The 27,831-nt window shown below is 36.7% G+C and overlaps 1 protein-coding gene across 3 annotated transcripts in view; it reads right to left on the reverse strand.

Annotated features, from left to right (window-relative positions):
* PPFIA2 (PTPRF interacting protein alpha 2) overlaps positions 1-27,831 on the reverse strand; it is a gene marked incomplete at its 5' end in the record, with an annotated part of 338,907 nt that overhangs the window by 274,830 nt on the left and 36,246 nt on the right. The gene's annotated exons all lie outside the window — the stretch shown is intronic.

Below are 27,831 nucleotides of genomic sequence, written 5' to 3' on the forward strand. Positions count from 1 at the left end.
AATTTGTCCTGTGACATATTCTGAACAGCTGTTTGGGACAAAAGCCAGAAAGGACAAAGGAAATTCTAAAACTACCATACAGGGAAAATGACAACACATCTCCTGTCACTTTGAGGCGGCCCTTGCTCTGGGAGATAGTAAAAAGATACGGTTCATGTCTCCACAAAGTCCTAGATATGTTTAGTCAATGGTTCCCAATGATTCTTTCCAAATCTTTGCATCATTAAGGACTTTTATTTGATGAGCAGATGGAAAAGTTAATCCAAATTCAGGGTCCAAACATTCTGAGACAGCTATTATTAGCAATAATAATTACTGCAGCAGGGTGACTAATACACAATGAACAATTATTTACTCACTGTATGTCTACTGCTGTTTTGAAGTCTGTGAAAAGGTGAGGTTTGACAGCTGAATGTGAAAGGAATCATAGAATCATAGAATCTTTGGGTTGGAAGGGACCTTTTAAGGTCATCTAGTCCAACTCCCCTGCAATGAGCACGAACATCTTCAACTAGATCAGGTTGCTCAGAGCCTCATCCAAACCAACCTTGAATGTTTCCAGGATGGGGATGGGGCATCTACCACCTCTCTGGGCAACCTGTGCCAGTGTTTCACCCCCCTCATTGTGAAAAATTTCCTCCTTATATCTAGCCTAAACCTATCCTCTTTTAGTTTAAAACCATTACCCCTTTGTCATGGTTTAGCCCCAGCCGGCAACTAAACACCACACAGCCGCTCGCTCACTCCTCCTCCCTCAAGTGGGACAGGGGAGAGAATTGGGAAAAAACTCATGGGTTGAGATAGAAACACTTTAATAGGACAGCAAGAGAGAAGGAAACAACAATGATAACAACAATGATAATACCGACAAAGGAATGTACAAGAACAAGTGATGCCCAATACAGCAATTGCTCACCACCCAGTGATCGACAGCCCATCCCCGAGCAGCAATTCCCACCCCCCGGCTAACTCCAGTTTAGGTACTGGGCATGACGTCGTATGGTAGGGAATATCTCTTTGGCCAGCCTGGGTCAGCTGTCCTGGCCGTGTCCCCTCCCAGCTCCCCGTGCACCCCCAGCCTGCTCGCTTCAGGCCAGCACGAGAAGCTGGACTGTCCTTTACTTAGCCACAACTCAAAACATCAGCACGTTCTAAACAGTTTCTCATCCCAAATCCAAAACACAGCCTCACGCTAGCTTCTGTGAAGAAAACCAGCTCTATCCTGGCTGAAACCAGGACACCCTTGCTCTATCGCAACAGGCCCTGCTAAAGGTCTGTCCTCATCCTTCTGTACACCTGACATCTTCTTTACATAATGTAAATCAATTTCTCATACCATCAGTCACAATTATATTACAAAACTCACTTTGCATAACTCATAAAATTCCTTGTATCACTGAATATTCCTGTTAATAAACTAATTTATTAAAAGTCAGTGAAAAGCAAACACGGCCTAGGAAATTTCTATATATTCTCCAGCAAAAATTCAGGGAAAAGTAATTTCAGCACTACTTCCAGACGTTAAAAGCAGCATATTCAAAGTAGAACTACTATGCAAAGATCTGAGTGTGCTTGTTAGGAGCTGCTGGCAGCATGTGGCAGCATTCCTTCACAGAATTTTTGAGTATCTGCCAGTGGCAGTCATAACTGCTGATGCTTTAAAAAAGTTACATGTTTTCATTTTGTTCCCATTGTATATAGAGTTGCAGCAATGTTATATAAAAACTGTGACTTTTATATGGTAGATCCTTCACTTAATAGAGGAAACATTACAGGCATGGTATCTAAAATGAGATACTGGGAAAGCAGTATTTTATGTATTTCTCAAAATGGGATGAGTAGAAATGGGGCTGTTCTCACAAGGTACTTAACGTGTGACCAAAAAGGAAGAGATTAGAGGATTCCCAAAAGCACCTCCATTAGAGCCAGGTATGGACTTCAAAAGCATAGCTCTTTAAATTTAGCTAGAGAGGCAGGCAAGAACATCTGAGAGTCCCTTTCGTATCATAGTCAAGATCCTCACAGCTGAAGTGCCTCCGAGCTCTGCCCTGCTTCTGTCTTCTCTACCATTTCCTCCTGTTCATCATCTCTTCTCTAGCACTGTGTTTGGTTTTATTTTTTCCGCAGAAGCAGCTTTGTGCCAAAAGCTTGTGAAATAATATCTTTGTGAACTCAAGCTTGGACAACTTTGAAAATGTATATGAAATCTAACTAAGCAATTTGTTAATTACGGTTGTATTAAAAAAAGGGCAAAATATGAAGATTTTAGATATAAGATACACAGTTGCTTTGTTCTTGTCTCTGGCACTGTAGTGTATGCATATGAGACCAGAATTAAGATGCAACACTTCTCTGTTTAGAAATTAAAAACCAAAATAATTTACCACAAAATTGATACATTAAGTCTGAGTCTCTAAAATGAAGAGGTTTCAGCCGCTTCATATCTGACACAACATATAGCAATACCTGGAAGGAATTCTATGGGCAGATAGAATACATCTGTGTAGCTGATCGTAGTGGTCCCTTTATAGCCTCACTTCCTAACAACGTCCTGAATTTGTTATTTTAGAGCATGAGGCATCTCTCCCTCCTTTCCTCCAAAAGATTTATCTGCTAAATCTGAGAATTAATCAGAAACGGGATTATTGGTTTAGTTTTGCCTTTTCACATGATGTGAGGAGACAAGATTTAATATATCTAAAGAGGCCCTTGGCAAGCCAGAGAACAGTACTTTTACTTTACAGTCCCTAACTGATGCAAAATCACGTCACGTATCTATTCAGGCAGCCAGCTCATTCAACAGAACACCAGCCTGCAGACAGCTTTCCAAATTTAGCTGAGACATAAACAGCAAGGAAAAAATACTCTGAGAATGGGATGCATATAATAAAATAGCAATCAAAAGTGCAGTACACTGAGATTCACCTTATAATTTTTACCACTTCTAGCACAGAAGGGCAAAGGCAACAGAAGTAGCAGGGATGGTAAGGAACATCAAATAACAGATGTCCCTCAGAGTTTTGATTTAACCTCCATTTTTTAAGATGCTTTTGTTTGTGTTGCTGCTTCTTGATCACCACAGCATGATTATTTTTTCCCCCCATTTTATACAGCTACTGAATATCAACAACAAGAATTGTTTCACCTGGTAGGACAGTTTTCGGAACAACTGATAATTGACCTTTATTGTAAAGAGCTCTATTTGCCACAGATGGCTACAGTCGAGTACTTTTGATTTTCAGTAGCCGCAACCTGGCCTGAATGAATTTCATAAGACAAAATCACATTTTATCAGATTTATCACATACTCAGTGAATCCAGGAATGATTAAGACTGACAGTCATAAACATTTCAGGAGCCTGACTGATTTTCCTGTGATATGAACAATAGTTCCTTTATTATCTACAAGAATCCTTATTATTAGTAGTGATTAATTTCAGATGTTTCATGTGATGTTAACCCAAACCTGTACTGCGTATCTTTAGGACAGATTTCTATGCAAAGTTTCAACATCCTGTGAAATAATTTTAATTCAAAAGTAGTCGCTCTTGAATTCAAGCTTTCATTATCTGTTACTTTTATTAAATCTCTTTAACAATATATTTAAATGAAGGTTGACCTACATATTTGCATAGGTTTGACCTACTCTACTCTTGATTTTTACAATTCTGAAATTTTTAAAGTAAAATAAATCCAGTAACAGCTTTTTTGCATCCTCATGTAAAATTTTTCCAATTGTCTCTGATCAGGGATTTCTTCACCCTATTGTTTCCTAAAATCCAGCTACCTCATGTCACTGGACATAATACTTTGAAGTTCAGAGGTAATTAACTCTCTGTTTTAATGGCTAGACATAAGAAAAAGTGTCAGTTGCTTATACAAGTAACTTGGAGGCACCTGGTTACTGGGGTGGAATCCAAAACCCTGTATTAGGCACCAAGGCTTCACAGAGCGCACAGGAAATTAGGTATCTCAGAATAGCATCCATAAATACAGACCTGCTGACTGGGAAGTTGCAAGATCTGTAAAAAGACTGGCTCCTACTTAGTATTAAGGAATGCAAGGCAAACTATACATGTCCCTTATTATAATGCTGCCACTGAAAGAATTAAATTTAGGAAGGAAAGAACAGAGGATTATTCAGTCCCTAACCTTAACATTTAGCTAGCTAGTTTTTCTAAGGCTTCCTCTATAAGGCTTCCTCTGCAGACTGACATCCAGACTACATAATGTAAATGAATCATATGCTTAAAGGAGGGTGGTCTAAAGTTGTAGAGAGATAAGCCTATAGAAATTTCTGATGAAACTGGGATATCTATTGCAGCCCATGGGACAACAGAGACAGAAAACAGCTCTCCCTTAGTGCTTCAGAGTAGTTAATTTCCTACAGTCTATAGTAACAATTCTCTGGGCTGCAAAATGCCATCATTATTGACCACATATTGCTAACGTACTCTGAGACATCTGTAGTACACATTCCCGAATTTTATTAAGAAAAATTTGGTCTAATGTTTTGAGTACAACTGTTCGGGCTTCTCTGGAGGCTGCCTGTTATTTCTGGGATATGGCAAGACAAAGCAAACAAAGGGTATTTTGTAAAGTGCTTCTAAACTGCTCCGAAAATATCCAAACCCCTGCATATATCTTCAAGCTTGGAAAGTGGTTTTGAAGCAGCTCTGAAGAACCATCAGGGAAATTGTTTATATCACTCTGTCTTGGGTTTGATTCTCTGACAGTTTGCTGTTTCATGGAGGTATATTGTGATGCATCCCAAAGACTCAGCACTTCCTAGTCCTCTTTTAATTATTGGAAAGCCAGATTTCATCTGCAGGTCCCTGAAGAATGTTTAGATGTGTCTGAGGTATATGGAAAAAGTACACCATCATAATGTGACTATACCGAATTGAAGTAATGTCCTAATGGTAAAAACACACAGCCTAGGAGGTTGTGAACCAGAGCTCCCAATTCAAGACGACAGCTGTAACAGAGAGCTCCTGCCACGGCTCTTGCTGATGCTGGGACTGCAAAACAATACAAGGGCCCAGAAACAAGGCCAGCAAGATGAACCTTGTACAAAGGCTCTGGAAGAATTTAGGGCGCTTTGTTGAAAGAAGGTTAGTTCAGTGCTTTTCTGTGTGATTCCAGCAGCCCAAGCACCAGGTTCTGGAACTGCCAGCTGGCTGGTCTCACCAGACTTGTGCTGTGCTCTGGCTCACCCTTGTTCCACCTGAGAGGTTCTTGCACTTGTGGCTGCAAAGTCACACAGCTTCCCTAGGCAGAATGCTGAGGGCCCCACTGACAGCTGCTGGCAGTCTGGGCTAAGTCATTTAGGGTGACACAGCTATGGATCCAAGCTGAGAAGTACCAAGACTCCTATTCTAACCTTAGGCTACTAAATAATAGTTTATCACCTCCAAAGATAATTGAGTCCTGAATAATTCTGAGAAGCGCCAAGTCACATGTATGCACAGAACTATCTGGTACGTAACGTTTCCTACTCTTAAGATTTACAGGCCAATATGCAGATGCATCAAATCACTTTACTGAGCAAGGCCACTTGTGAAACTAATCTTGAGACTCAGGCTCTTGATTTAAGCACTTTGGACTGCCCACATGAAGATTTATACAAATATGTATACATTGTTCATATGGGGAAAAATTTAAATTTAAAATTTAAATTAGAAAATTTAACTAAAAGATTGTATTGGATTACAGCTAGAAAGGAACAGCTGACCAATTATATGTGAGAAATTTTAGGTACATACTGTGGTGATGTTAGCTCTTCTCAAACTTTTTCTGCCTGTTCTAGACAGGCAATGACACTGGCAACTTTCACTCAAGCTTCATGGCATGGAGCAAGCGGGTAGAAGAGGAAAAAACACAACAGATTGGCAGATGCCACGAGGACTAACATTGTTCAAAGAAAGACCATCAGTATTTCATAATGGAAAGTGATGTTTCTTTAGGACAGCATATGCCTAATACTGTTTTTGAGCTATTCTTGTTTTGATTTTACCTGGTAGTGGGCCTGAATTTGCTTTTATAACAAATAAATAAGACTAATGTGCTAGTGAAAAACTCAATTATGAACTATTAGCAGAATTTTAAAAGTTCAGCTCTATGCATTCCCATACAAGATCAAAAATAGAATGGTTGATTTTTTATATATATATATATATATATAAAAAAAAAAACCTCACTCTGTAAACAGGCATTGCTAAGCTTTTTACACTAGAGGGCCCTTTGCTTATTCCCTTATATTTCATGGAATTGGTGCACTATAACCTGTATGGAATTTTCTGCAACATTTGAACTCCAGAAGCTTTTAGTGTTGTTGGGTTTCTTTTGCAACAAGTACATTAATGTGAGTATCAATTTCAATCAGTACATATCTGAGATAACCCTGCAGATCTTAAATTGTAAGGGAAAAAATAGGACAGATGCCCAGTCTAAATCCTTTCAGTGACTTTCAGGGTATGGAAGCCATTGAAACCAAACCCTCATTTTAACTATGTTTTTGCTTATATTGCTATGCTAGTATATACTGTCTGGAAATAAAATAAATTTTCTATTTTTTGTATTTGGTAACAGAAAATTTAAATTATTATTTAATATAACCTAAAAGAGCTTTGCTTATATTTTGCAGTGTACATCAGCCATTGGGCTCAGAAGATAAGACTCTTGTGTACTCTATTGAGAGAAGACCACCATTGACAAATATATACAAGATATTTCACTTGTTTTACTATCTCCTGCAAAGAGATAGTAAACAACAAACAGTATGTTGTTGTCTATAGATACGTGTTCATACAATGAGCAAGTCATACCACATAGTAATTCCAGTTTGTATGCTGCCTTTTTATGCACCAAATATAAACATGGCAAGTATTAAGGTCAGACTGATTAAAATTGTGTACATATCCTCACTCATTTCTTGGATGAGAATTATTTTAAGACAGTCTGCTCTTTATGTGATACCTCCTACGGTAAGTGTTCTTCTTGAGAAATCAAAGGTCTGTGCATTGGCCAACATCCCCGTTTTTGAGCCTCAGGTGCCTGAACATGTGGAGTAGAAGTGGACAGAGAAACCTAACACAACAGACACTGTACCAGATTCTCCCCTTGGCCTGGCAGGTTCCACACTTTAAAACATTAAAACTATACTGTTCTTCTCAGAGTTCATAGGAGATAAAACCAAAGAAAGGTTCTTTCTTGCCTTGTTTCTGTCACACTAGGCCATTCTCTCCTTTTCCTCCCTATTGTTCAGATACTGCTTTGTAATACCTGAGGAGAAGTATATAAACCTGAGGAGCTAGCAATTCAAGCCTACACCAAAGGAAGGTCTTCCTGCAGAAGTGAAGACACTTTCAGGGTTATGTAGTCTTTCATCGAAAGCCATTGTTGTCTGGCATATATGGCCTATGGCAAGGTTTTGACCTACTTGAGAATAGGCATTATGCCATCCAAACAGATGGGCAAAAGCATAGACAGTCAGGAGACCATGTTTGTACATCAAGCATGGATGACAAGGGCATGATTCGCAGCTGAGAACATTTAAATAATTGTTCATTCAGAGCTTATGCTTCTGTCACAGAAAGTAATGTGTCACCATTAATCAAGCTTGGAGTTCAATGCCATTTAGGAAAGGCACTGTAATGTAAGGTGGATATAATCACCTGGATAGGATTCTGGGAATGATTGGTCTGCAGCACAATTACAAAAATGGTTGACTTCTAGGCCCACATCTGCTAATAACTTCATAGAAGTGACCTTGAGCAATTCAGCCACACTGCTTCATTCCTTCTCCTCTTGTTTTACAAACTTACATACTATTTAAGGAACATTGTGGGTATAAATCAATGTGTGCAAAGCATCTAACAGAAATGGGTACACATCACTATAGGTACTCTATCACTTAAACCCCTTATGTGAAATTTTGGTACAACAGGTACAAATCTTCATTTGTGGCCATGACAGATTTCACATGGCTAGACCTCAAGTTTGGCCTTCAAGTATCACATGGATTTTATTTTTTGAAGATTAAAACAGTTAATCTGTGAGCAGAAGTGGATAGAATTGCAAATGCTTCCACTTTGTCATTTACAATTTCACATGCTTCATTGATTTTCAACATGATCAGCATGTGAAATATAGATGAGTGGGTATAACAAATGATTCCAGACTTATGCCAACATTAATAATAGTCACTATTTATGTACTAATTTGTGCTAAAACTGTTTTGGACAAAAAGCAAATAGAAAAGACATATGCTGTGTACGTATTTTTGCAAACCAGACATACATTAAGCAGGATATAAAAATATCAGGTACTATACAGAAAAAATTGGACGTATTAAAATTGGTCCTAAATGCTCATGGCAAATGTCAACTTCTAGAAACAATGTCTGGGTTTTTATTAGAATATAAAGCCCAAATTTCTTTATCAGTGCTTGCAGACATGCAACTCATGGTCAAGACATAGCTATATACAAAGTAAAACCTAAGCCTGATTTTCAAAAAAGCATCTACTGATTTAGGACACCCAGTGTGAGAACCTCTTCCTACATGACTTTCATAAAGTAGTTTGTTAGAAATGTCTGAGAGTTAAATCTACTGAGTTCACTAGTCTCAGTAGTCCGAATGGGACTATTTACACAGCAGGCACTGTGTAATGCTGTGTGGAGTTATTCAGGTATTTTAGCACACTTAAAAGTAACCAAATGTTGAAAAAACTCCTTATGTACTATTAATCTCGTTTCCAGCCAATTAGATGCTGATGGAAAGGATACTATCCAAATACACTGCAAGTTGTTCTGAAACCCACTTACATTGTACTGGGATAAAGTCAGTTTCCAAAAGCATTTCTCAGAACAGCTACAAGATGTTAAATTGGTTACCCTAGTAATTATCTGTTCAAATAAAATGTCCATTAGCAGTTAAGTTTCAAAAAAATACACAGTATTGATTTTAAAACAAGTGCTGCATGATATTTTAAAACAAACGTGTACAGTCTAAAAACTTTTCTAAGAAACTAACCTGTTTGCCAACTGATAGCATTGCAGCATTTTCAACATTTAGTCAAGCTTAAATAATTTCAGGGAAAGGAGTCATCCTTCAAATATATGACATGTATTTATTATCCAATTCACAAAGGTTTCAGTGCGATAAAGCAGCAATGAGCCTTTATGATGATTAAAATGTCAAAAGATAATCAAATCAGTCATACTGTGAATTTCCCCCAAATTATAACCACCACTGTTGTACTCTCACAATTCCCTGTTGATGACAGGGGAGGTCCAATACGGAGGGCATGCCGTGACCTTTTATCTGTAATTTATATAGTTAGGAGTCATTCTTAGGGCATTGTTAAAAGTGAGGTACACAGAGAAAAGCATAACTGCAACTACTGGAGCTCTCAGAAGATCATTCAGTTGTAGCACAAATAGGAATGTAGTCTTGCAAACAATGCAAGCCATTAGAGACAGCAAACTATTCCTCCCTCCCATCACCTTCAGCAGTGGATGAAATCCTCCTCAGGGCATTGCTCTAAGCACATTTCCTCTTGAATGAGTTGTGCTTTTTGTCTCTCCTTCCCTGAGGCACACCATGCCCCTCTGCATTTCCCTTGACATAACCTGGCACTGGGAATGCAAATGTAACTGCTATCTCCATTCCCCTAAGATGATCAGTTATAAAAATATGATTTTTGGTTTAAGAAGTAATGTAATAATAATGCAAGTCCTTTACAAGAAGAAAATCAAGAGTCAGGAGCATGTAAAGAAAGAAATCAAAAATTTCCTTGAGTTGGGCATATTTTCTCTTTTGATTACTGTTTCTAACATTGCCCTATTCTGTACTTAGGTATTGCAATTACTTTAATAATGACTGGAGGCTGCAAGCTGTTCCTAAATTCTTGGTTTAGAAATATAATTGCATTTTTTTAAAAAATACAGATTTCATAAATAATATTAAATTGTTTTGAATAAATGATGTACCTCTGTGAATACTGTTATAAATTCCCCTTATAAGTATGTATTTATAAAGAGATTCAGATTCAGGAAGCTCATACATAAGTAGGAATATTTTTCATTTCTGTTCATAAAGAAACACCTACTCAGCTCCCACTGGGAAGTGGGATAACTGGAAAAGCAAAGATTGTTGAAACTGTTCTTCATGCATAACATATAAAGTATTTACATTACTTTCTAAATGTACATTAAAATGAATTTATTTTATTTTTAAGAGAAATGTCAGTCAAATCACTGGCTTGAAGCAAGCATGTCACTTTTATCATGCATCATTAGCAGCTTCACAGGGAGCATGGCTTTGGCTCATCACGTTTGAAAGCAAATCTTTCTAAGAAATTAAAAATATCAAAACAAAAAAGATACAATTATTTTTTTTAGCAATTAAGAATCATAGCAAAAGCACATGAACCCAGCCTTCCATGTTAACTGCAAAACACCTGAAGTTCCAGTACACCCCGAAAAACTTGGAAAGGGTTTGCAAAGGGCCTCCTCCCCACCATCCTCTCTGGACCGCCATAGAGATTTTGTAAAACTGCCAACACATGGCTGTTGCTGACAGGAGCTAACATCCCAGACTCACTGCAGGAATTATTATAGTCTGTGTCCTTAGAGGATCTTCCACACTGAGTATCTCACACTGCCCTCTTGCATTCACTTCAGAACTGTATTGTTTCACTGGGACAAAGCACAGTGCTTCTAATATATGGAATATTTTATTCCAGACAGTTTAATAACTTAAATATTCCCACCTTACCCAGAACTGTGCGTGATTTAGCTGACATGTCACGGTGCATGTAGCTGTCCTGGGATGATTACAGAAAAGTAGTATGAATTATAGAAGTATTCCAAACTTTGGAGGGCCTATGCAAAACTTGAGATCGTCATAGCTGTTGATGTTCCCTGTGAGAGACATTAAACTTGGCTATTAATTTTACATTTTCATACAAATCCATTCACTAATTTAAAGTTCTAATCTACTGTATATTGCAAGTAAACAGTTCTAATCACTCTTATGTGGTGTTGTTTATTCTTTTTCATTATTTTCAGATTAAAGCTCTTAAGCAACATATTTGTAAAAACTGCTTTCCTATTAGCGGAATGATAGCTTAGGACATTAAACTTTTAAATAAAATGTTCAACTTTGTCCTTTTGATAAGATATACAATGGTACCTTCACAAAGATTCTGTAAAATAAGCAACTGTTTCTCCTCTAATGTGTTCAAAGAATATTTCCCAAGAAAGTCTAAAACACGTAATTGTTTAAAAAAGTTCTGGTTGGAATTAACCTATTGTGCTAAAAAAGGTTCAAAGTTCCAAAGATAGGCTTTCTTTCCATCTGGAGTTTATGGGACCAACACTTGGCAATCCTTAAATCTCCAGTATCTACACCTGAATTCCTCTAAAGGGTGAAAAATTTTGTTACATAGAGTGAAGATTTTATACAACGAAGTTTTAACAGTAAGGATATCAGACAGAGTTTACTAACACATCTGATATTTTCCTGATTGGATACCACCAACATGAAAGAAAAATACACAGTTTGTCCCTGTGTATAGCTAATGCCTTCAAAGGACATCTCATTTTTCAGTTAATTTCTGCTATGGTCAAAGTCCTGAAGAATGGCTGCATCAACTATCCTGCAAATTTCAATGCTACACTACCGTATTAGCTGTAACGATAAATTATTCTGGGTATATCTAGTACTCATAAAAATCACAGAATCCTAGAATGGTTTGTGTTGGAAGGGACCTTTAAAGGTCAAAGAGGCCCAAGCCCCCTGCCATGGGCAGGGACACCTTCTGCTAGATTAGGTTGCTCAAAGTCCCATCCAGCCTGGCCTTGAACACTTCCAGGGATGAGGTACTCACAAATTCTCTGGGCAACCTGTTCCAGTGTCTGACCAGCCTCATCATAAAAAATTTCTTCCATATATCCAATCTAAATCTACCCTCTCTCAGTTTAGAACCATTGGCCCTTGTCCTGTCACTACAGGCCTTGGTAAAAAGTCTCCATCTTCCTTTAATACCCCTTGAAGTACTGGAAGGCTGCAATAAGGTCTCCCTGGAGCCCTCTCTTCTCCAGGCTAAACAGTGCCAAATGTCTCAACACTCTGTGAGGCTACTCAGTTATTCAGGTCCTTTCCAGTTCTTATACATGTCATATGTCTCTCTTTCTCTTTGAGCTTTTCGGATATTACTGGAGAGAGGAATGTACAAAAATGGAACGTAAAGATCCATGCTTCAGCTTCTTTACGCCTTTCTCTCCTCAGTGATTAGTACCAGTGAATTGCTGTAGGGTTTTAAGGTGTATTATTGCCTACAGTTTGTTTGATTTTTTTTTAATTCATATCACTCACCTTTGATTGATGACAGAAAATGAGAAATTATACATAACCCTGAAAAACATTCAATGTTTGTGTGTGCTCCTTTCACGACAGAACACTCACAAAGATCCAGTGCTGTTATTTGCAGTTGACTTCACTTCTTCATTCACTCCTTTCACTCGTCTCCCTCCTACTTCCACTTTCCTTCTGCTGATATAAAAGCATTTGGCCATAAAGGAACCTTCTAAAATTATAATCTTGTGCTTATTCAACATGTATTTCTGTACTGAATCCATACCCTGTCTCCATTAAAAAAAAAAAAAAGCCACGAAGGGGGAATTAATCTGCAACAGAATGTCAGATGATTGAATCAGTGGTGCAAGGATAATCAGGAAGAAGGGGAGAATTTGACAAGGCAGAAATTAACATTATCCCTTTGGACATGGGTTCACATAAGGGAATAGACCGATGAGCACAGAGCAGCTCATCAGCTTCTTATGTTAGTATCACTGTGAAAAATCCATTTTTCCTCTTTGGCTGCAGGCCGTTTTCTTTGCATACCCTTCTCTAGTTGGCCAGTCAGAGATATGTCCTAATCCTTTTTCAGATTCCTTTTAGACTGAACTTCATCCAGTAGTTAAACTCCTTGTAAACCTCTGAGAGAAACTCCAGGTAACAGTAACAGCAGAAATGACAGTATAATTTAAAATAACCTTAGTAGTTCCTTTAACTTGCAGCAGACTTAGCTGGCCACTCATGAACTTTACACGATTTCAGAGTGCTGTGATTATTTTGGGAGAGATTCTTTCACACTGGGAGCTTAAAAGAGGGGACCAGGAACACTTGTATCTCTTTACTAATACCCCTCCTTGGGCAAATGCCCATGGTAATTTTTATTGGTGTTTCAAAATACAGCCATGACTCCCAGGAGGCTTATACCACTTTGTAAGATATATAATGCACAGAATGGGCACAGATTAAGACAGAGGGTTGCAAGAAGAGAGGTTTGTTTAAGCTAGAATGAGGACTTTTCTATACCATTACAATTATGTTAGTACAGTAGAATACTACTCAAGGCCGAAGAGGTAGGAAACAAAGAGCAGTGTTTGCAGATGAAGTGCACAAAGTACACCTCACACTTCATAGCTGCAACAAGTGTGCACTACATGTGTAGAGAATAGTGTTATATACACAAGCGGCATAAGCAAAGCACTGATTTACATGTGAGATTACTGCAAGGTTTAGAACCCAGCTGTTGATCCCGTAAGTGCAAATAAATAATTTCAGTGGAGAAAAATGCAAAGAGCTTGTTTGAGATGGTGTGAGGAAGGTAAAATAAATTGTGAATGTATGTCACATACCATTGTGCACATACAAGAACAGAGGCAGTACTACTCTAGAAGATTAAAAATGTATATTTTTTTCATTCTCCATTTAAGTAGAGGCTTTTTTTTTAATGAGAGTTTCTGAGGGACATTCTTCTGTCCAAAAATTTTGGTTTGTGAAAACAAAATAATTTTATATGAACATAGATTTTCAACATCTACTTCACCTGAACTTTGAGCAGAAATGTTACACAGCACTTACTATCAAAACACTCCATTAACATTTTTCCAAAGTAAATATTTTGGATTTCTGCCAACAAAATTCAAAATATATTTCAGATATTTTAAAATAAAATTGATAAATTCAAATATTTTAATTTTTAAATTTAGCATTTTAATTGACCAACACTGAAGTACTTCTGTAAGCATAGATTTTTAAGAAAGATTAAGATTATAGTCCCTAAAATGTTCAGCTCACATGAATGTTCAGATCACAAGCTTTTCTTTCTATCAGTGATGTTCTACTTCCTGCACAAGTCCACTCTTCAGGATTTTCCAATCAAAACACAAGGTTACTAAATGGAAGAGTAAAGGTGTGTTTAACAGAACTATATATTTCTGTTATGAACTGAGGAAATGGAAATAAAGAGCATTTATTTTCCACAGAATTTAACTTCCTTAAACCAACCTCAGAGATGTTTTTGGAGGCAGTAGGGTGTTAAGAAGTCTTAAGGACATATAATCTGCTTGGAGTCACTTTAGTGCTCCCTGCCTACTGTAAAACTATGTAGATGCATGAGTAACACACATCCATCCATACTACGTCAGTGACTGAACATCTTTTTTCCCAGACCACTCTACCTAAATTTGATCTTGAATATTTTAATTGTTAATAAGAGGAAGAAACCTAATGAAGGTCTTAGAAGTTTCAAAGCTAAACTAGATGTGTTTCATTATTATATTTGTCAACATAGAAAGAATATCTGATAAATCTTTGTGCAGCACTGCAAATCTATAGATGGTACCCTCACATTTATGCTACTTAAAAAACAAGTTCAAGGAAGTTCTTAGGCTGTGAACACATGTGGTTTGATCACTCTTGGTATGCATCACCAAGTTAGCATTTGATATTTACCAATCCTTACATTCACTCCAAATACTGTGTTTGATAATTGATACAATAGAGAAAATGAACAAGTAGTTAACTGCTAGTGGATTTTGAGATGTTACAGTTGGCATAAAATACCTCTTCTTAACTCATAATTTGCATTTCATCATTGCTTCCTAATTATAGACACAAAGCAGGGGGGAGGGGAGAGGAGAAAGTGATTTTCTCTGACAATGTCTTTTACTGAATGCTTAAGACTTGCCATATTTTAAGATAAAGTCATCCTTGTTTTCACAGTTTCCTGTAAATGCGTATCACATGGTCTTTGCAGCTTCCAAAGAAACACTGTTATCTCAGACTGTCTTTCTGAAAAGGACAGAAAGATTAAACATATGGTATAGTTAAAATTAACAATACAGACCAAAGTTTCCAGGCACTCTACCTACTATTTTTAAAGAGAATCTTAAATCCCTGTGCATCCCTACACCTGTGAGACAGCATCCTCTTGGAGCTGCCAAGAGTTTGGAATTTCCAAATTCATTAGCCCTGTTCACTCTCTTCAGGTTTCACCAACGGACATGAGCTACTGGTCAAACATACATCCCCACTTCCACACCCTTATGAATCTATCATTAATTATACTTTGTAGGAGTGTTTTTGAATTATCTGAACTTCTCTTGAATCAGTGGTATGAAAGCCGGACCTGAGTTTTTGTGACAGTCTACAAATAGCAGTTCATATCTACCAGCTTACCAGGTAGAGAGTATCCTAGTAGGTATTTACGATTTTGGTATACATATTGCATTTATTCCTAATTTACCTCTTCAAGTGTTTTGATTAAAATACTGGCTGTCATTTGCTTACTGGATCCTAATTTTGTTGAATTTTGGCAACAGCTGACTTTCAAGCAGAGGATTAGAAATTCAAGTTCAGTAGAAGCTACTTACCTCAACAGCACTTTCCCACTTTTATCAAAAATCACTTCTAAAAACACTATAAGTGGATAGTATTATCTCTAAGTATATCATAAAACATGTGATGTCTTTCTCTGCAGAGAAAAGCAGATTTTTTTATTTACCTGAATGGTCCAATTCAGATTCTCTAATAAAATCCCAACCGTTGAAGAGACCATGTAATATTTAGATATCTAATCAAACTAAAAAAAAAAAACACCTGTCTTTTTCTAAAATACATTATTTCAGAAGAAACTAACTTGGGTATAAATTTCTACTTGAAAACTATGCTTAAAAGCCTTTCAGGGCACAAAAGAGATTTCTTGTTTTTTTAACTTATATATGAATTGGACTGCTTGTAGACTTCTGTTATTCTACAATGGCAATTTCCTCTATGGCTAGTCACCAACTACAGTTAAATCTAGTCTAACACATTGTTTCAAAACAGAAAAATTCATTGGCTAAAAGCTCAGAACCTTAAATAAGGTTCGCAGAATTTTTGAGATGTTGTGTTAAACCTTCTTTACATGAACTGTCAGTGCCACAGCTTCTGAAATGACAAAGATACTGTTCAAAAATTAGAGTTCCAATTTCTTTCTAAATAATTGTTTGTAAAATAATGGTTGCCTCACTGAGGATCAGGAATACACTATCGTCATAACTTCATTGTACACAGGATTACCTTTTGGTAGTTTTTATGCAGAGGTATATTTCTTTACCACAAAGTAATCTTTTTTCACTTTAACAAAATTCAGTACAATGAATACTTCACATAAATGCCAGATAGTTCAGATGTAAGAATAAGTGTATGTGTCTGTATGTGTGTGTGTAAAGTGTACACTTTTGCCATAATCTCCAGTGGTTTACTCTTTTTGAAGAAGTAAGCACAACATTTAGAAAAACAGAGTAGAAATCTGTATTTTCAGAATCTCAACTGCAGCATATTACTTTTTTTTCATAATTGAGATTATCTACTGGGGAAAAAGTGACAGAGAAATATTGTTCTTCATTACCCTCTTCGAAAATGGAAGAAAATTTTTGTTACAAACTGGGAAAGCATTGCTTGCAAGTTAAAGCAGAAAAATACTAACAAGAAGTAACTCACTATATGTGTATCCACACTAACTGTGATTTTAGAAAAAAAAGGTCATTAACACATTAGAAGGAATTTTGACAGAGCTTACAGAATTCATGCTCAGGTACAACGATCTTTAATTTTGATAAAGTAAAACATAAGGCACTGTAAAAGAGATCTATCAACAGTGCAAAAGGAGAAATAAAATGCATGCTTCAGCTGTACTAGGTTTGCAGGGTATGTCTCAAAGAGGATAGCAGAGTAGAAGTTGGAAATATTCTTTCTGGTTCCCCTCAGAAACTAAAAACAACCCTGAAAAATCGAGTTAATATGAAATAGCTGAAATGAATACTCTTTAGATCAGCTCCAATGTTATTTAATACATCAATATTAATACATAGTATTCAGTTGCTATCTGAATCTTAAAATAATTTGTGTTTTTATTTCTTAAATAGAAAATGAGGCCTGCATAGAACAAGGAGCAATTTCTGTAGTTTACGTCCTATTTACTAAATAATGGTGTGTTGAAGAGGGCACCAAGTTTTCCATGTGATCATTGCAATTGTAATGCTAACAAGAAGGTTTTCTGATGTAGTAATAATTTTAACACTTCTGTAAAAGAAAAAATTGCATGCAGATGATGCCCTTCTTTAAAAATCAATCACCTTTGTGTCACAGTAAACATGCAAACATCACCTGCTGTACAAGGCACAGATTTATTTTTGCTAAAAGGTTTGTTGTGTGTGTATAATTTACATAATTCTTACAACTGATTTTAAATATTTCAAAACACTAAATTTCCAATTGTGACTTTGCAAAATAGACTGCATTTACTTAAGGAGGACACATTTCAGACCCCAGTGCATATTTTGAGAGATTCAGAGACATTACAGATTGGAATGAAAAAGGATATGTTCTGACGGAAATCTTAATTTGTGAAATACATATGTCAGATACATAAATATTTCTTCCATTTGGTTAAAAAACAAAAAAAACCCAAGCACATTACAACCTTTGGGGCAAAAAACTTTGCATTTTGCAAGAAAGAGTCTAGGGAGGAATGTACATACAGTCCCCATGCTCTGCTTCCCTGAAAATTACACCTGTTACAAGCAGTAAGTTCCTCAGTTTCCAGCAGATCATGGTAAAGATTATAAACCTTTCAAAATAAAAAGCCTAAATATATTAATAGTTGATTACGCAGAAAATATGTTAAACAATGGTTAAACTACCATAATGCAGATTTCTATACAAAAGCCCTATTTGGCCATTTTCTGTGTATAAGTGCAACCATTGGACTTAATAAAGCACCATCTCCTTTTTGCACACCTTTGATAAAACCAAAAGTTTAGAATAAAATGTGAATAGCAATTTCATTGAAGGCATAGCACAGCAAGAAGTATGACTGCTTTTTAGTAATTTCTATAATCACAGTCCCTCTTTTCTTCCTTAGATGCAGTATTTTTATTCTCCTTTGTCTACTCTGTTTCTTTGGTATTTGGGCTTCAGTTTTTCAAAGGAAGAAAGAGGCAGTATAACAATGAGACGAAAGATTTTATTCTGTGTTTTGATTGCTTTTTAACATTGTTTCAGCAATGCAACATGTTCACTGCGACATCCACAGAATTGAATATTCCGTCTTTTACCCAAATTCTTTCTTTAATTATCTGGAATTTTATGGTTCCAGTGGCTAAAAATACTGAAGTTCTGTGATTATATTTACTAGTGTGAAAGTAAGTGGAGGTAATAATCCAAAACAGGCTTAATTTCAGGCATAGGAGGAGATAATCGTTAAAACTGTGTAGTCAACTATTCAATCTCTCACAAAATTCTCTGCAATAGGTCTTATTTATACTCTTTTTTCAAGCTTACTAAATAAGATCTAATACACAATAGCCCTAAATAGACTTAATTACATTATACATGCTCTCTCAATTCAAACAGTAACATTTTAGCTTTTTAAAAATATTTCTAACTTCCAGCCTCATGTTTTTTTCCACTGGGCATTATTTTTTTTAGTATCAATCTGATCTCCTCTTCATTCTCTGATGGTAAAAAAAGACAATAGAAGGAAATAAAAGCAAAAAACCAAAACAATTCATGGCCCTGAAAAAAATTTTACAAAATTCAACTAGATTACTACAAAGAATGGAACTGTGTAGCATCAGTCTGTGCCAGAAAGATCCATCTCCTAGTGCCAATGAAGACCAACACTTTATATAACCTTTCTCATAAACTGACCAGGATCTGTAAAGTGCAGATGTTTTTTTTCTTTTTTTCTCTCTCTCATTACATTCTTTAATATTCTCACTATTCCCACTCACACTTCCCACTAGGAAGTGGAAGAGACCTTATTTGTATTCAATGAGTTTTTTACACTTATTAACCATGCTAATAACAGTAGTTACTTCATTTAGATATTTTGCAAAATCAGGCTTTCCCCATCCTTGGGGAGGCAAGTGGGGGTGGAAGAAAAAAAACAGGACTCATTCCTCCCAGAAAATAAAGAAACACCAGTTCAGGGATGTCTCAAATAATGGTCATGAATTCCAGCCCCATAAGAATTCTTCAAAGTCTACAAAGCATGCAAGGAAAAGATCTAATACATTTCCCCACAGCAGCCTTGCTGCTTCATGTGCATTGTTATTCCTTTTCCAGTATACCATCATGTTGCTCCAATGCATTTACATCATGTTCTACAGTACCATGATATATTAAAAACTTGTCTTTAACATCTCTCATGTAAATTGAAGCATGCATGCATTTTCTCACATTAGCAAAAGAGATAGTGTTGAGAGACTTTACTTAGTAATTGCCCTGTTTAATCTCTTTAAGTACCCCCGAGTCTTGCCAAAAGTAAACAATACAGATCTGAAAGGCAACAATGTTGGTAATTTATTATCACAGTAAAAGTCTGGGTAGAGAATACACACATAGGAAATGAAGTGGAAAAATAGAAAGAACATAAATTTCAATCTCCTCTCTTCATTTTCAAAGGAAAAAAATCTTCTGAGACTTAGATGTTATATCTGTGACTAATTTCTGGCATCATATGAAAAGAAAAGAAGTTATACCAAACTAAAAAAAGAAAGTGTTTTTTTTGTGGGGTTTTTTTCCTTCTTTCTCCGAAAGCTACCAACAGAAATGTCTAGCTTTAACAAAAGCATTTGTTATATACATGATGCCCAAGGTCTTAAATCCTCAGTCAGTTTTCCATATCCATATATCCACCTACTGGTATTCCTGACAGACAGTCCCATGATCTGGGATAACATATGACATGAATTTCTGACAGGACCCTGTCAATGCCTGAAACTGTCGCACCAGAAGGACATAAAAAACATCAACAACCACCCCCTAATATTTAGGGTTAAACTGCAAGTTGAGCAACAGATCATTAATACCAATATGATATAGTAAAAACAGATTAAGCTTTATGTCATTATTTTTTCATTCAATTAAAAAACACAACCACACAACTAAATATATCCTGTGTGTTGTAATTCTACTAAAATTAACATCATGTCCATGTTTAAAAGTTATTGTCAGGACATGGAGGACTTTTGGTGCAGAGTACTGCTTTGCCTACAACAACTAGACTACACGTGATCTCTTCAGACAGAGGATGGCAAGAAAACAGTATCTGGACTATCACATTGTTAGCCTTGCCTAACTGTGAGTTTGTTGATATGTTGAGTAATTCAAGATGTGGCATTTAATTCACCACTTTAGCTGACAAGGTTACAGAGAATTTCTTTGCAATCTCTTCACTCAGTAAGCAAGTGTTTATGTTTCTGGTTTCTGTTGTTGGACAGATAAAGTAGAGGAGAAGTATATTTTTGAAGCATTCCTCCTGCTTCTCCAGAAGCAGGCTACTGTTGTATCATTTCCTAATTACTTTTTCCTCCTGTTTACTTTGGTCAAAAAGTGGCACCTCTGTCTGTGGATGCTGTTACATGTAAGGTATTACAGAAGGAAGAGGATGAAAACAAGTTATGCCTTCCAGCTGATGATCTCCAATGGATAATAATGCAAGGTTTTTCACAATCAAGGAAATTAGTGCTCCCACAGATTTTTGTAGCCTAAAGAGCAGAGTGAGGAAATATTTTTTTTAATACTTCCTCGTTTGTATAGGAACCATTTATTATAGCCAGGAGGTCACCTGAGGTGACAGTTAACTGCATCAACAGAAGGATAATGGATAGGAGGAAACGGCCATCAGCAGGAATAGGCCAGTACTTTCATACATAGCTCTGCATTTTGAATGGGGATATGACAGAAAGGGATTTTCAGCGGAGGAAGCAGTAGGGATGGGTTAGCAATGGAAACCCTGCAGCCTTGTGGTGGCCATTAACAAGCAGAAGTCATATGCATAAAAATGCAGAACTACTATGTGCTATGAAGACACCATGGGTCATATATATAATTGCAATATTTTACAGTCTTTATGTCAATATTACATCCTCTTTGAAAGAAACAGGGGAGCCTAAATCATGCTGTGAAATAAATTGAATTCTCAATAACATAAAGGGCACTGAGAGGGTTTGAGAGCATGACAGGATAGGGAAATGCCATAAAGCCATCTTGCTTTAATTGTCTGCCTGCAAATCCTGTAATGGACAATTATCCTCCTAACATGGAGACTGAGGTGTTAGAATGGACTTGCTGGCTCACACTTCCATTACTACTTTTCCCCTTTACTTCTGGCTGTACTAGTTCCTTCCTCTGCTCCTTGACCTCATTTTAAACCACGTGCCAACATCCATATGTGACTACGTGAGGGTCAGTAAGCTTGGAGGGAGAGATGGCATTCATCACTACAAGGAGATCAGGGGCTGGACATTGTTTATCTCACTGGCTCTAAGTGTACTGTAACAAACAACGTTATCTGCTTGAAGGCTGTTCCCTCCCCAGGCTCCTCCAACTATGATTCAAGAAAGCGTGAAGGACTGCTCCACCTCAAGCAGTGTGTCTGTTCTGAGGTTCACCAAGCCAGACACTGGATTTCAGAACCATCCTCTGCGGGAGGTACGCCTCTTACCCCCATGGCAGCACTCTCGCTTGTACTTACTGACTGCTGCGATTTGGTGGCGATGTCTTGATCTGGCTGCTACAATGACTCCTATTCCAAGAAACCTTTCTCCAGAGGACAATGACATCAAGGACAGCAGCTTGGGACTGAGTTCAAGCTTACAGTTCAGTTCCTTTGCCTGGATTCACAGTGCATGAACTCTCTACCAGCTGGGATTGCTCCAGCTCACGCACGGTGAGCAAGCTCAAATCTGCTGTCAGAAGGTCTCAGCTCCAGAAGCCTTAACTCCTTTTCTTTCACCTCAACGCAGAAAAACATAAGTTGATGAAAGCCCATGCTCTTAAGGTATGGTGATTAGGAAAATTTAAAAAGAAAGTGGCAGTATTAATGGCAGTACTAACCCTAAAGAGGTATACAAATTTTTCCAGTCTTTCACCTCAGCCTAAATTTTTTTTTTTCTTTGGTGAGGTATTTCAGGGTTTTTTACTGTGCACTAGATAGACCACTACAGTCTGCCATCTCGGATGAAAGCATTTGTAAAATGAGGAGAAATATTTGTATACATTTTTGTGATCATCTTTCCTTTCACCATAGAAAGTGTATCAGTCTTACTTTCCCAAAGAGTTTTGAATTTAAAACTGTAACTTAAGTGCTATAAACCTGTTACCTAAATTAAACTGGAAGGAAAACCAGTAATTCTAAATTGTTCGTTGGGTTGCACTTTCTGCTTTCAGGAATCGATATAATTGAGCTATTCCCCTTTATCTGGATTAACAGGATAATAACTGAGAAATCAATGAAAAGAAAAAATGATCCTTTAAATGCGACAGACTCTTCAGGTCTCATGTCTCTGCTATAATGCAAGGTATTGTATTTCTTTTCAAGCTTTCTTCTACAGTTTACATGCATGTCCTTTCATTTTTCTGTGCCTACTGTACTTCACATCTGACACTTAAAATATTTACCCCATTCCTGCACTTTTGAGAAAGTATTTCTATACAAGCATAGCATCCTCAGTCCCTTCAGGAAAATTTTCGGGGATGAAAAGCACTATATCTGGATATTAAATATGCCATATTACAGGTAGCTCCAAAATGCCACTAGCTGTCTTTGCATGTCTATTTTCTACTTTTTCTCTGTTACCTACTGTTCTTTCAAAAGGTCTCCAGTACCTTCTGGAAGACACAACTACATATCTCACAAGTAGCAGGTGCAAAAAGATGAACATCACAATAGCAGAAATAAAGTCACAGCCTAGACCTCAGACCTTGTAAATCCTCAGGAGTCCTTACTCTAAAGATTTTGGGATGGACTTTGTTACACCTTTTGTAAACTACTTAAAATTACTTTTTTATTGAAAAGCACCAGCATGTACCAAGTCTCGTTCTGCCTCTCAAATGTCTGTACAGTGCTGATGTGACCTTTGTAACAGAGAACACAATAAAAAATGCAGTGCAGTGTAGAAGCAGTTACTACTACAAAGAAATGGTTTTCCTTCAGTGTAAAGGAAGGTTTTGCACTCTGTACATCTGAAGATGCCACAGACATTCAGATACAACACACATTCAAAGCGTTTTACAGGGCTCATCTGGTGGAATTCCTGAAAAAAGCCACCACAGAGAGGACTGAAGTACTTAGAGTAGGCTATAAAACTTCTTGATTATAAAAAAATTGCACCTAATTAAGGTTAATTAGCAGCCTAGGCCTCATCTTGTACCTTCTTTCCTGCTAAAAGAATCCTCACTGGTCCTACATTGAAACAGCTTTATCCCACACTGGTATGAAGGGAGGTCCAGGTATACGTGTCCGGAGTAGTAAGCACCGACCAGACAGGAAAAGCCAGTCCACTTGGTTTCATTAAGAGCATGTGAGGAGCTTTAAAATGAACTACTCTAAAATACCAGCTATACTTAGCTACCCAATTAAATACCATAATTCCACAATCACATAATTAGTGTTATCGCATGTTTGGGTTCTGAATAAGGTACGGTGAGTACGTGTTTAATGTTTTTTTTCTGACATTCAAAATGGCCATGTAACAAAACTTAAGTAAAGTAGGAATCACAAAACCATTTCTTTTGTCATTATACTCATATAAATAAAGGACAGAAATCTTAATTTAAAAAAAAATCTGCATGAGCATTAGCCTGAAATTGCTTTAAATTGGAAAAATCCCCAACAATCCAAAATATATAATTTTTAAACAACCTTTTGTTTTGAGTAAAATTCAGTATTTTTAAAGTTATTAAAGGTGAAATATCAAAATATGAATTTTTTGATGAAAAGTCTAGCAGATTGATTTCAATATAGTCTCAAGCAAATATCCTTTCATCCACCATTTCACTGTATACTCATCAACACAAAAGAAAATTCAACATTTAATGAGCTCTACTGGATAATGCTTTGGAGTTTATTTTCATCCAAATAGTCCACTCCCTGTATCAATGCATCAGGCACGTTAAGTTCAGGAACATCTCATACCTCCTAGCTTTCATAGAAAAACAACTTTAACAATGCATATCCTGAGAGCTTCCATCTTTTCTTTTTTTTTCCAGTAATACTAGCGAGATAGCTAGTCTGCTCTGCTTAAGAATTATACCAATTTTATGCCATTCAAGTGGGAATTCAGTCTTCTTGAAATAAAATTTTCTTTTTTTTTCCCACTAGATACAGAATTTATACAAATTAAGACACCCAGACTCGCAGGTGCTGAAATTTAACACAAATACAAGATTGGTATATGAGAAATATATTCCTTAATTATTATTTTTCACAATATGACTTCTTACAAAAAGCATGAGGGCTTAGTAACAAGTATTTTATCGGTACCTCCCAAAAACTTTTCTTACTTATGTGCAGTTATATCAACCACAATAAAAGCAGACATTGGATGAAGATGGTCTTACATTAGATTTTTACGTTATTAGTACAAACTCTGTTCTTCAGTTTAGCCTTTTATACGTGTAGGTTTTATACTAAATACGCATATTTGGATGGCTAGTGCCTTATTTACAATATTTATGCTTGAAAAATACATAGTACAGTTTCAGACACCACAGGGTTGCATAACTGAGAAGTCAGAGTGACACTAAAAATTTTTGCAGGGGAAAAAGGAAAAAGTGTTTTCTAAGCATAAGGCAAAAAATAGCAAAACTACCAAATCTATTTAACACGTTTTTAGACCTGCCAAACAACAAATGTTGCTAAAACAAAACACAAGAGAAAGCCATTTGTAATATTGAGTTGATATGACACATACGTATACATAGGAAATGACAAAAAAGCTACAGAAAAAAATCCAGATTCATAACTAATTTAATAATCCTTGAAATTCAGCCATGAATAGTATTATGCCATAGTATCTTCTTCAATGGAGAACACAGCAGAAACGTCATTATAGATATAGCTTATCTAAATCTGCATGATTCATTGAATGCTGTCAAATATTCATGAAAAAAATAAGCAAATGAAGTGTAGTATAACCACTGATGTTTTCCAGCACCATCCAAAAAAACCCCCGAACCACAGTAGAAAAGCTATGTCACTTTTTATGTATTTTTCAGCACACACTCTAGTACTATTACAGTGTACATACATGTAAGTTCATAATTATTTAAAACTATATTTCCATACATAATCAGGATATATGTATTTTAAAATATTATAAACACAAGCACCACACACAGAGATAGTACATTGCAAAAGCTATTGGAATTCCACAGTTTATGCATGAGTATCTACTTAGATTTTTTTGTAATACGTCTTAGGCTAAGCATTAAGAGAATTTTGTAAAAATCAGATAATTTTCTCTAAGAAAATCCATTTTTCCCCATAATTCTACAATGAAAAACTATTAATTTGATGCTACAGAAAAAGCAGAAATTTCTTCTTGTACTCACCCAACTCTTTCACCCCAGTAATATCAACTTACAGTGAGATGCAATACTGACAGATAGGATGCATGTTTCACAGGTCCCCTCTCATTTTAGGGGCGCTGTTATTACATGTTATTACATTTTAAGACATGTCATAACAACCACTTCCTATTAAGAGCCAGGTACATCACATGTATGAGGCCTTTCTGAGGCCTTCTACGTAAGTACTGAGGTAAATACTACACTAATATATCAATATGGACCTTAGAGGTATCTTGCATATATACAAGTAAACCTAGATTCTATGGTAGCTATGAAAGGTGGTACTCTCACACGCATCCTTCTGACCTCTATAAAGCAAGTAGGTGGGAGACTGCTAAAAAAACAGATACAATACTGAAAATAAGGAAACAAAGAAAGGTATATAAAAGCAAAAAATCAAATTAAAAAAAAAATCGCAGACCCCAAATAAACATCAGTGTGTATAGAGAGTAAACTGGATTATGGCTGAAGTTGTGGTAATGGGTCACTTGTTGTGACAACGCTGTTAAATAACATGCATTCAAGCCAATAGTTTTCTCATCTAATTTGAAAGCAAAATGACTGTAGGCAGACTACCAAAATAAATCCATTCTTCTTTTCATTAAAATATAATACAGTGGATAACCCATGTAGTATAATCTAGTAAAGCAGTAAATAAAATTACAATTACTTTAAAAGTGCATTTTTTCATTTGCATTTGAAGAAATGCAATCAATGAATGTCTCAAGCTGAAACTGAACATTGGACATACCAAAGTAATACAAACACAGTGAAAATATTATAGTGTCTTAGCAGAAATAGTATTTCTAGGTTACTCACAATAACATAATTGCAGATATATTTTTCTGAACTCAAGTACAGGAATAGAGATATCACATCCCAAAGTAATGTGTTTAATGAAGCACCAATTTCCAAGAAAAATACAGCACTTAAAATCCCTAATCATGTGCAATTCTTACTAATGTCTCCCAATAACTTAGCTGTGTATTTATTAGTTCTGACCAACTAGCAAATACTGTTTATCTGGAATAAAACATAGCATGGTTTTCAGGGTAGCCTAAACATTATATGTTATTAAAAACCACTGGAAGCACAACTTTAAATAGAAATTCATCTCAGTCTGAAAACAAAACCAAAACATTAGCTACAATGAATTCCTACCCTTGAGTCTCCTGTCTTGGCTTGTCTTTGACTAAGAGAAAGCAATGCAGTTTTGGCACAGCCACAATTTTAACCTAGCCTGTTAGGAAGAGAAATTAGTCCTTAGAAGGAACCTCTCCACCTGCACGACAAGAATAATACCCTTCTATTCCATGGTAGTAGACCTAAAGGAAAGGTGCAGTTCACTGCCAGTAATTCCTGACAAATCATTTGTGATGGAAACCCAGCAGATTCTTCTCCGAGTACTGCTAGACTGTGGTTCACCGCATCCCAGGAACGGTTGCTGCTGACAATGAAAGGTTGGAAAGAGACGTATCTAAATCACAGTAAATTGGTAATCCACAGTTGGCTTATGCCATAACAGCACAGTCGCTCATTCCAAAGGTTTCACACAATCCATTGAAATCTCCAACTAGCACATTTGCTGGACCTAACAGACTCACGGCCAACTCTCAAAGCCCAGTTTTAGGAGCTGCCAATTCCCCCAGCAGAACTGAACTGTTGAAGAAGAAGATATTCTTCTTTTTCTTTCAATGAAGGAACTGCCAAGCTACAACCAGAACTCTTTTGAGAAGGAAAAAGAAGGAAGTCGAGCACCCAGTACCTTTCCCAAAGGATCCACCTGAGCGCTTATGCAGCAGGGAAGCTCCACAGGCTCTCTTGCCTGCAAGTCCTGGCACAGGCTAACTAAACATGACTAAGAAATCAGTTTGGTGAAGAGCTGCCTGGAAAATAAGGAAGTCAGCCTTTTCCAGTAAAGGACTGCCCAATCAGCCAGGAGGAATTTCCATCAAGTGCCAAAAGTTACTTTCCTCAAGAGAAAAAAAAAAAAACCACATCCAACACATGACACTCTCTACAGGAGCAGACTGCTGGGGTCACAGTCACAAGGCAACTTGAAAAGACCAAG

The sequence above is a fragment of the Phaethon aethereus genome (genome assembly GCF_964289735.1).
Source record: "Phaethon aethereus genome assembly, chromosome: 1".
NCBI classification, from domain to species: domain Eukaryota; kingdom Metazoa; phylum Chordata; class Aves; order Phaethontiformes; family Phaethontidae; genus Phaethon; species Phaethon aethereus.